General features: G+C 40.3%; 1 long non-coding RNA gene across 1 annotated transcript; it reads left to right on the top strand.

Annotated features, from left to right (window-relative positions):
* Positions 1 to 392: 392 nt before the first annotated feature.
* LOC144586659 (uncharacterized) lies at positions 393 to 11,136 on the top strand. Its single transcript, XR_013541598.1, has 2 exons — positions 393 to 601; positions 3,159 to 11,136. It is a non-coding gene; the product is annotated as an uncharacterized LOC144586659 (long non-coding RNA).
* The last annotated feature ends 313 nt before the right edge of the window (positions 11,137 to 11,449 follow it).

Genomic DNA, 11,449 nt, shown 5'->3' with positions numbered 1-11,449 from the left:
CCGATTATAATCTGTCAGGTTCCATCTCCACATGCACTCTAGCCTTCTCCTGCTTTGCTTCATAGCTCACAGCTCCTGGTTAAACCAGGGCGCTGGATGAGCTCTTCAGTGGAGGGGACGTTTAGGAACAATTGTGTTAACAGCCCTGATGGCAGCAGCAAGCCAGCCATCAACCAGAGCCTCAACAGGAGGCTTGAGTCAGATCAGCTGGAATCCCTCTCATGGAATCCTGCAAAGATAACAGCTTTGGAGTAGCAAAGAGCAGGACAAGGGGTAAGGGATGTGAATAATAACCAGCCCAAGAATTCAGCGAGAGAGTCCAAGGATTGCAAATGGACTAAACTCAAGGCTCTTGCTGACAATCTGTTATCTTGTTTTGCAGAGTTAGAGGGCAATGCACAGGGTGCAGTAGAAGCATCTGGGACAATGCAGAATCGGCTGCCATCTGACTCAGATGAGCCAACTGCAGACAGGAGTGCAGAACGCATACTTGAACCACCAGCAAGGAGGGAAGTGCAGAGGCAGGATGCAGCGATGGACATCTGCCCAGATGTGGAGGTGGCATCAATGAGCCATGACATAGTCTTGCCTCAGGGGTCAGGTGAGCTCATTGTCACACCAGACACTGGTACAGCAAAAGTGGTATCACCTTGGGGGTTTGGAGAACAGGGGCAGCCAGGGGTACAGCCAATCGCAAGTATACAGAGAGGGTTGCTGGGTCAGGTGGTTATTCCAGGTCTCAGCACCAGTGTTTGGAGCATGCCTTCCCCTCCAACACCTTTTCACACTCCACTGGGGTAGGTGTATGACCCTACCCGTCTGTGCCAGACACAAGGTATAACTCTGTTCCTCTTAGGTCCCTGACATTCGAGGACTACTCCCTTCCACTTTTTCCAGCCTTGACAGAGCAGATTTAGAAGGATATCTATGTAGACATATTTGAATTGTTGAGCTGAGAGGTAGACGCTAAGGAATTGAAAAAAGGGGGAAAAGAGGGTGAGGTCATTAAAGAGAAACAGTGTTGCAGAAAGCCTGAGTGCTGGTGGGCTAATTGGCTGCCAGGCCTCCTGATTTATTTTGGCATCATAGTAAAGTCCTGCCAATATAAACACAAAAGTTCCATCTGTGGGGGCTACCATGCTAGCTCAAAATGCTTCAAACGGCTACCTCCAAAAGGGCACAATAGGATCAGAATAGTGGCAAAAAGCATGATGGACCTCCAGCTGTGGCTAAAGGGGCCCAGCCCCATTAAAATTAAGGGTGTTGACACAATGATTGGCAAGATACCTGAAGAGAGATGATACAGCATACTTGTTAGACAGTTTTCAGTTCAGTTTTCATATTTCAGTGATAGGAAAGTGTAAGGCCGCCTTTCCAAGAATTTGAAGTCTGTACCGGGAATGGAGGACATCATTAGGGCAAATATAGATAAGGAAGTTAGAGATGTCAGGATATTAAGCCCCTTTTCCCTGCCACCAGTGCCTCATCACCTTTAGGGTTTGTAGGTCCGAAGAAGGTCCTGGGGGAATTTAGACATATTCAACACCTCTCATATCCAGAGGGTGACTTGGTGAACGATGCTATACCTCAGGAGATTTGCTCTGTGCAGTACACGTCATCTGATGATGCATCATCTCATGATTATCACCTGTGGTTTAGGGGCAAAGCTGGCAAAATGTGACATCAAATCAGCATTTCGTCTCCTCTCAGTCCACCCAGATGATTTCAAATTGTTAGGTTTTTCCTTTGATGGAGCCATTACCCATGTCCTCTGCTGCATTCAAACATTTCAGCTCCTTTTTGGGGTGGGAACTTCGGTGCAAGGCGGGGCTAAAGAGTATGGCCCATTATTTAGATGATTTTATTTTTTGTGGTGAAAAGGATTCTGGGCATTGTAGTCTTTTGATGAAGACTTTTCAAAAGTTTGCCCAGGAACTTGGACTCACATTAGTAGAGGAAAAAAACTGAGGTACCAGCTTCAACAATGACATTTTTAGGCATAGAACTGGACACCCAACAGCAATATTGTCAGCTTCTGCCTATCCAAGCTCAAAGAGCTGTGGAGAAGATTGAGGCACATCTCTGGCCTGAAAAAAAGTTACCCTCCAGGAGCTGCAAAAAGTAGTAGGGCCCTTTTTGTGTGTAGGATAGTAGCTCCAGGTAGGGCATCAATACACAGACTATGTGCTGCCATAAGTGGTGTGCACACATAATTTCATAGAACTAGGATTACAGCATTAGGATATAGAACCTGTTGTTAATTTATTTGAATCCCACCACTGACTGGGTGCCTCCACTTGGTTGGATTCGAAAGGGCAGAGAAGAATGCTTTGGCAAGAGTTCAGTGAAATAGCATCTTCAAGAGTGATGGGTGCACCACCAGTTAATTCACTTGGGTGTTAATGACTTGGCCAGGAGGTATGGCAAATCCACTGTGTTAGATATTTTGAGGGACCTTCAGAGGTGGAATGCCAAGTATCCATCATCAAGAGTTGTTTGGTCCACAATAATTCCCCAGCATGTCTGGAGCGCCTGTAGGAAGGCTAATAAAGAAGATTTCAGGGCAGTCATTAACAAATTAGGTTCAGTAACTGGACACCTGGAGATCCGTTTGGACCAGCCAGAACTTTACAGAGGTGGTGGCATTCATTTATTTGACACTGGCTTGGAAGTTTTCTTGAATGATTTACAGAGGGGCCTATGTGCTGAAAATCTCAGCTTGGTGGGGGGAATGGGTCATAGCTAGGCTAGCCCCATTCTATAGCAGGTAGTGCAGAAGGAACTAGGATCGGTGAGTACCCATGGAGTACAATGGAGGTGATAACACATCCAACCTCGAGGTGCTACAGATCATGAGGAAGGATGGGTTGGGGTCCTCCCTGGGCTAAGGACCACCAAAGAGAGAGGGCTTACAGGTCTGGGGGCTGCTTGATCTTTTGCTGGCTGGGGGCATGCTGTCTTAAGGACTGCGTGACAATGGGGCATGGGACTTGCCCATATAAGTTTGGTGAGGGGTCCAGTGACACCTCCAGCACCAAACCTGATCCCACACTACTACAGCCCCCCCCCCAATTATGAGGGCAAAAATATACATGTTATAGTTCATTGAAGTGTGGCCCTAGTTCACCCCATCACCTGTATCTTCTCTTTTAATCCAGGGTGTGAAGACAATGTTTCATCACTGGCTTGCAGGAACAGATGCAGTTCCTTCCATATTTGGCATTTCAGTTCCCCAATCCTTGACTGTTAAGCCATGCTGGCTGAACATCTTCAATGTGGAAGTCCAAAACATGTGGAAGACCAACACTGGTGAACCACCAAAGCAGAATACCCCAAACTTTCTACAGCTTTGGAAGGAAAATCAATATTGGTACTGGAGGACAAGCAGCCTTTCAGGAAAGCTTTTCTGCTGTTGATCCCATTGAAAAGCTTCTGATTAGCTCCTGAGGAGACCCTGTTTTTTTTTTTTAATTCTATTCTAAACCTGTGCCCACCAACCAATGTGATTTTTTTAAAAGAAAGAATGCAATGCCCATGCCAAATATTAGATCATGCATTAAGAAAAATAAAGGAAAATGAGGGCTTGAACATAAAGGTTGCTAAGTGCAAAATTGTTCCACTATAATAATCACATTGTAGGTGTGCATCTATGTTGTAGATAAGTGATTACATTCTACACTGTAACCGTAAAATTGTAATTTTGCAATTACCCTCTACATTGTAGAAGTGCATTCTATACTGTGATTACTTTTTGATTAGGAAACAAAGCCTTCAACCTCTTTTCTAAGAAAGGAGATGATCAATATTTTTTTAATAGACTAGTATTTTCTGGGTGGAGGATTGGAATGGGCGCAAAACTAAGTAAAATGCAAATGAAATTACAGGGAGACTAATTTACAGCTGGGTACTTAGTGTGCTGTTGTAGATATAGAAATGGACTTCCACTCAGAAAACATTCAGTTTTCCAGTTTTGTCATGGAAATTCAGTTGGGATGTGGAACTGGTAAAACCACTCCTTAAATGCCTCATTTACTTTTAAACACTATTAAGTTGCTATACGTCAGCTCCAGCTTGAGAGACACAACAACAATCTATAGCTAGACTAATCTTTAAGAAAATAATGGAAATCAATAATCCTATTTCAAGTGGCAGATGGGCATTGTTAGTGGCTCAGTGTGTTTTAAAAATCTGTCTGTTGAGTACTTTAGCAAAGACTGGAAGAATCGTTGCAAATATAGATTAAACGCATCTGAGGAACTGGCAATGTATAGGGCCACATTCCAGTCCTATGATATGAATGGGTTTTGTAATAAATGTGGTGTTTCAGCACATGGTAATAAATATTTACACTTATTATTCATAGTCCCCAAAGAGGAAAAATAGTTTAAAGGAACAGGTTACTTTTGAAGTTATCGGCCAAACACAACAAACCCCCCAGTGCTCATGTTGATACGAACATTTACATCCTGTGTCTTCACTTCACTAAACTATAGCATGATCTAACTAGCACCCCACGTCTAGATAGTGATGCATCACTAGTGATTTTGAAGAGCTTAGATGAAGCTCAGACTTCAGTAGTCTCCACAATAGATTTGCAATGCAGTTCCACCCATAGTTACACAGCCCCTACTAATCCTATCCAGTTGATCTGTATCTGGGGTGAGGATACCACATGGGCCTATGTAGTGCCCATGAGAAAGACCTCTGTCATGGTTAGGAGGTTTAGTGTGATGTACCTCAATTTTTCCCATATGCTTAAGCAACTGTTAGTAACTGAAGAACAACAGAGGTTAGTCAGATGTTAATAGGGAAAGAACCAACTGCTAGAAACTGGTGGAAACTAGCAGGGAAATGAAGGGGAAAAACTTTTGGGTTGTTTTTTTTTTGTTTGTTTGTTTCAGGTTATTTTGAAGGTACTTTTAGGTAAGCTGGTCCTTCCGGCTTTCATTTCAGTTTTCCTCTTCCGGGTATCTGGTGCTGGACCACGTTAAGTAGCACAGAACCCTCAAATTTACTCAAAAAATCAAGGTCAAAGCGACAGAAAATCATCTACTCCAAAAACAGGCAACACAACAACAATGTCGGAGCTACAAAAAATCATGATAAACCTATGGAGCAGGCACCGTACATCATACCAAATCCTTATCAGAATTATCAGCAGGAAACAGTACAAATGAGAAAGAGAAACATCATCAAATTCTCAGATCTTATCATCACCACTTACCAGATCTATGACCTTCCAAATGGGCAAATTCAAACAAAATACATTTGTTTGTTGCCCTCTATTTTGAAACCCCAAATTTTAGAGTATTTTAGAGTATTTTAGAGGCTGTCTGTAATAAAGTCACAAAAGATTCTGAAAATGAAAGTCCATTTTTCATTTTTTTTCCATTTGAGTTAACCTAAAAAAAAATCACATTCCTAGAAACCACTTTTGTCTAGGTATGTGATCAGAGATCACTGTGGAAAGTATGACTTGTTCACCTCAGATGTGCAGGAGTGAGAAGTTTATGGATAACAAGAAGTACCCAGGCTAGACAGATGTATTACGTCCTTATGCTTTGATGATTACCTCTGCTTTCCTTTGAAATCTGGTTCTGTTATCGGTTTGCTCATTAGTGAGATGCTCTGTTATCATTTTGCCAGTTAATGAAAAGTAAACATTCACACAGTTGGCAGCACCTAGATACGCTTAATGAACCCCCTTTGCTGGGGTGTCAGCATGATAGCTGAGGCTCCAATATTTTGGCCATCTCATGAGAAGAGAGGACTCCCTGGAAAAGACCCTGATGTTGGGAAAGTGTGGGGGCAAGAGGAGAAGGGGACAACAGAGGATGAGATAGTTGGACAGTGTCATTGAAGCTACCAACAGGAATTTCACCCAACTCCAGGAGGCAATGGAAGACAGGAAGGCCTGTGGTGATCTGGTCCATGGGATCATGAAGAGTTGGACACGACTAAAGGACTAAACAGCAACAACATGATACATACAGCTGGAATGCCTTCGTCCCTCAGCCTCAATGTATGCTCAGATCCTAAGAGGTGCTGCAGATTCCATGTATCACCTGTTTGTCATTCTTGCCTCTCAGCATTCTTTAGGGGCTCCCTGCAAGCAGATGGGGCACAACATCTTGACCTACTTTGCTACTTTACTGCTTACAATTTCTGTTCTACTGTCTTTTTAATAAATATTGGACTTTCTGTCCATTGGTGTCTTCATTGTTTCCACAGCCAAAGGAATCAAAGGAATCTTGACAAGATAGCTAGGAAAACAAGGGTTTTTCCATTTCTAGGGAATCAAAGAATTGAGTTCACCTCTGCATTTACTGGGAGAGCATTTCCTTGGAGCAAGCGCCCTTGCACTCATCTTCTGAGTGATAAGGAGGAACATTATCTCAATAGCCTTATGTTTGGAAGGGTTATTTGAATCACAACTGTTTTCTTAAAACCAAAGATATTCCCCGATGCTTTGGAAAAATTTTCTGCTTTTTCAAATGAAGAAGCACGCAGTCATCAATGTTGGGTAAAAAGATTCTTTCTTTACTGAACAACAAAAGGTAATAGGACTTTAACTGAAGAACCTAAGCTAATAGAAATCATAGAAATTAATCAAGCAAACAGCCAACTGTGACATAAAACCACAGACTCACTGTACAATTGAAAACCAGTGTCTCCCAATCAGTTTTAATTTGCTCTCTAAAGCATCATCATTACCATCAGTTGCAGATCTCAGAAATAACACCACCAAAGCTACAAAAATGGCAGTATTAGGAGCAGCATACATACTTCACTGATATTTAACAGATACGTAGTTTTTTGGTTAAAACCTTGCATCTGTTGTATACTACTAGTCAATGTTTTTATGATTTTAATTGACTGTGCCTGGTAGTTTTGAATAATAAACAAACAAACAAACAAACAAACAAACAAACAAACAAACAAACAAACACACACACACACACACACACACACACACACATACATACATACATACATACATACATACATACATACATACATACATACATACATACATACATAAATGCAATCAAGTTGATTCTGACTTATGGCAACCCTTTACAGAATTTTCAAGGGGTGCCCTGTTATTGTGCAGCTTGCCCAAGACCACACAGTATGCCTCTTTTCCCAGGAGGGACAGCAGGAAATCAAACTCCCAAACTCTGGGTCTGGAACAAAAACAAAAACCACTTATAGGGAGTTATCTTTTATCCAGTTTTCCTAAAGACAGACATCATGGATGATGCAACCAGTCACTCATAAATCTGCACCCCCTCATGGTGCTGAGTTTTGAGAAACACATTTTAGAATCAGACATATTCCTTCAAAAACTAGTCCTATCTGAAGTGGAGTAGGAATTATACAAAAAGGATGCATAAATATTCCCAAGGTTTGAAAGTGGAAGGGAATTTCTTTGATTTTAGGGGTATAGTGTTAACTATAATATTTTGCTTCAACCTGAAGAGTTTTCATTTGGGGGAATTACTTAAAGAAGTGATTGGTGCAGCTTGTCGCTGCAATGAGACAGCAGCAGGAGGATGGAGCTCTGTCCCCTGGGCTGAATTCTGACCTGTTTGGGACCCTCCAGGTGGTTAAAACCACCGTGAAGAGGTGGGGAAATGGGGGAGAGGCCTGTTGATCATGGGGGGGATGGTTATTCACATGTGGTCCAGGAACCCCCCCCCCAATCAACCAGTAGGCAGAAACAAGCAGCTGAATTAGCTTGCTTGCAAGTTGTCAGCAGTCGGCAAAAAGAGAAGTGATAAATCAGCCAATTTAACATAATCTCTACCACTGGGGGAGATACAAAATCTTAACTAGACTGCTCTATGACTATCCCTGGATGGAATAATCCCTTTAACAGAAAAAAAGTGTCTCTTAGCCCCACCACTAAATTGAGCTGCGGTGGATCCGGAGAAGGGGAAAGAGACACAAAGAGACACAAAGAAAATAAATTGGACGGTAATTAAACAATTATACTTCAAAGAAGGAAGTTTGGTAATACTTTGGTGTTAAACTTAAGAAATTTTCCTCTTAAAATTATTTTAGCCAAACAATGCTGGGAATTAAACTGTTATGGCTATCTACAGGGATAGAAAAAAGCCCAGAACGTGACTGTGAATACTCAAACTTGGAACTCTGTTTTGACTTTCCTCTTTTTTCCATGAGAACTGGCTAAAACATAGACAATTAACTTTGGAAAGTCTAATACAAACATGAAGTGAATGGGGCTGTCAATTTACGTCAGAGACTGGATTTAAATTACTGTAATCCCAAAGGTAATCAATTTACTAAAGTTGGCTTATTGAAGCAATTATTGATGGAGTTGGACTGACTGCTCTAGGCTATTAGACATATTTTACTTGGAATACAAGTACTTGGCTTCTTGGGGCATAATGCTACAACAAGGGAAATTTTGGGATGAAACAAAATCTACTTTTCAAGCAACCTTAGAAATAGTGAGATCATATAACAAAGACTAGAAATCATAAAGAAAAATTATATTCAACAGGAGACAGGGAATAATGAACAAGTAAATGTGAAGGTGGAGGATGATGTATGCCAACCAAAAGAAGGGCTGGAGGAAAACAGAGGGAAAAATTTAGGAGATTTTATTCTAACCCTAGAGCCAAAGAGAATTTTAAATGTATTAAGGGAACATAATGGGAGAAAATCAGCAGAATTAATTAAAAATAGCCTAGAAGATCTATTGGAGATAGATCAAGTACATAAAGATCTGTTGGAGATAGATCAAGTGTATAAAATGTTTTCAGATGACACAAGGGATGGCAGAATGTTTAGGAAGATTGAAACAAGAATTGGGAAAAGACAAATAAGAGAAGGCGTTACTTAGAAAGATAAAAAAGGGAAAAATATTAAAGTGGCCCTCAATGTTGAAAGTATCTATATACTTAACTTCTGCAATTGTAAAGGAGCATATCTTATATATTTAAAAGGGGAATTAAATTGAAATAAGGCATCATTAACCAGGGTAAATGCATAACATGGTAGTTTTTAAGGTAAATTAAAGATTACTTAATGAATATACTATATAGTAGATATAGTATATAGTATATATCTAGGGGGTGGGACTTTCTGCTTTAAAAGAGTGTGTTCCAGGACCGAGCGCCTAACGGCGCACAAAATTCTCTGATTCTATCTCTGGCCTTAATATGGTAAATAGGAAAGCCAATTAGATTTGCATACGCCTGGGAGGCAGGAAAGTTTTAAGGGTCAGATCATACTTTCGCACTATTAAAGAGCAGGCCGGGTAGGTGGGGCTCGTCAGCCATGGAAGGCAGCCCATCTAGGAGAAGGAAAACTCCGATTTGAAACCTCCACTTCCTTGTGGCTATATCCACTCATGGAAAAGGCTTCAGGAGTTAACCTAGAGGCAAAATCCGGAGCTGGAGTACCGAAGGCAGTTCGGGTCGTTCTGTCAACTCCTGCGATGTTGCTGGAACCAGTCGTATTGGCTCTTGCCTTTCCATTGGACCATTTCAGCAATGTGGAGAGGGGGGATCTGCTGCTTGGGTAGCAGCTTATCCTCCATATTACTTTACCCAGGCTTCATGCTCTGGAGAGGACACTCCTCGATTCAGAGCATGTTACCATAGTCTCTCTAGACTGAAGGATGCCTATGTAAGATATAAAACCACTTCACAGAAAATGTGGAGCTAAAAATGGCTAAACAATTACATAAAGAAAATCTGTATAAAACGCTTTAGATAACATTTATTATGTGTTAGTAACCTACTCAGTTATTATTGGTATAAAATACAAAGTTTGTTGGTTAAATCACCACAAAATTATATAGATTTGGAACTGGAATTACTTTTATTATGTATGTTTCTAGAGGATTTTGAGAATATTGTATACTCTGAGGGCAATATTATGATAGCAGCCAATACTGTATACTAAAATACACACATGAACGGTTTAAATGTTTAAAAATGTATAGATTTTGAAGAGACAACTAAGAAGACACCAAGATGCAAAAACCAGATAATTATAAGCAACCCATGTAACACGATGTTTAACAAGCAGGAATTGAATGTAGATAAATTAATAAAATGTTTTGTTTTATTTTATTTTTTTAAAGAAGTGATTGGTTAGATGTGCAGATTAATTAAAAAATTCATTTAGGTTGATTTACATAGGAAATTAATCAAGTTGCCTTGTGTGAAGTTGTTTTTAAATATTCCTGTTTATTCAAAAAGCAACATATCAACATTTTGTGCAAATTTGTGCCTTTGCACATATGTCAATTAAAAAAAAGTACTAAAGGACACATCTTCCCTTAAGGCTCTGTAAGCATTGCAAGGTGAAGCCAAAAGCTCGTTTGCTGAGTGACAAGTGAATAACAAGAACTGCTACCACTGGTTGCTTCCACCAAGTCCATGTTTTGCTTAACTTTCAGTAATCTAGGTATTTCTAACAGAAGGTAGATCTTTAATTTTTAATTGGTCTCCAGAGCTCTGAATGTTCACAAAACATAAGGGAAACAAAGAGCCATTTAAGACTGTAACCAGCCCAGGGAGACCCAAGACCAAATAATATGTTTCTGATAGTGTTTCCAACAGAAACAGAACAGTGCAGTACATTGTAATATGGGAAGGATCATAGCTTGATGGCAAAGTCCATGCCTTGTTTACAGAAGGTCAGAACAATTGGTGAGTTGGCTGGATAGGTCAGTGCTTTAGGTATCTGGCTGCAGAGCCTGAGGTTGGCAGTTTGATTCCCCACAGTGCCTCCTAGGAAAAGAGTCAGAATGTTTGGCCTTGGGCAAGCTTAGGCACAGTCCCAGAGTGCCCTCAGAGGAAGGGAATGGTAAACTGCTTCTGAGTGTTCTCTGCCTAGAAAACCCTATAAGATGTCACCATAAGTCAAAATTAACTTGAAAGCATACATCATCATCATCATCGCCATCGCCATCACCATCATCAACAATAACAATAACAATAACAATAACAATAACAATAACAATAACAATAACAATAACAACAACAACAACAACAACAACAACAACAACAACAACAACAACAATAATAATAATAATAATAATAATAATAATAATAATAATAATAATAATAATAATAATAATAATAATAATAATAATAATAATAATTGGTATCCAGTTTAACTGATGGAGGTAACAGAAAATATCTCTATGTGATCTTAGAAGGCCACTGCTAGTCAGACTGATCAGTACTGATTCCAAAAGAGAAAATGTGTGGTCTGATAAAAAGTAGTTCTCTATCTTCCATCTATACCTTATTGGATTGCCATTTAAGGTCCTTTCTGTGTGGGTGAAACCCAGAACTTTGCAATACTTACTTACCAAAACCTTTCAGACAGTATGGTCACTGCCCATGTTGACTAGGGCATTCTGGAAGTTGTAAAACTTCCTTCTCCAGCCTCGCAACATGTC

Source organism: Pogona vitticeps, chromosome 2 (genome assembly GCF_051106095.1).
Source record: "Pogona vitticeps strain Pit_001003342236 chromosome 2, PviZW2.1, whole genome shotgun sequence".
NCBI classification, from domain to species: Eukaryota; Metazoa; Chordata; class Lepidosauria; order Squamata; family Agamidae; genus Pogona; species Pogona vitticeps.
The sequence above is the reverse complement of the archived record's forward strand: the minus strand, read 5'-3'. Positions and strand labels throughout refer to the sequence as shown.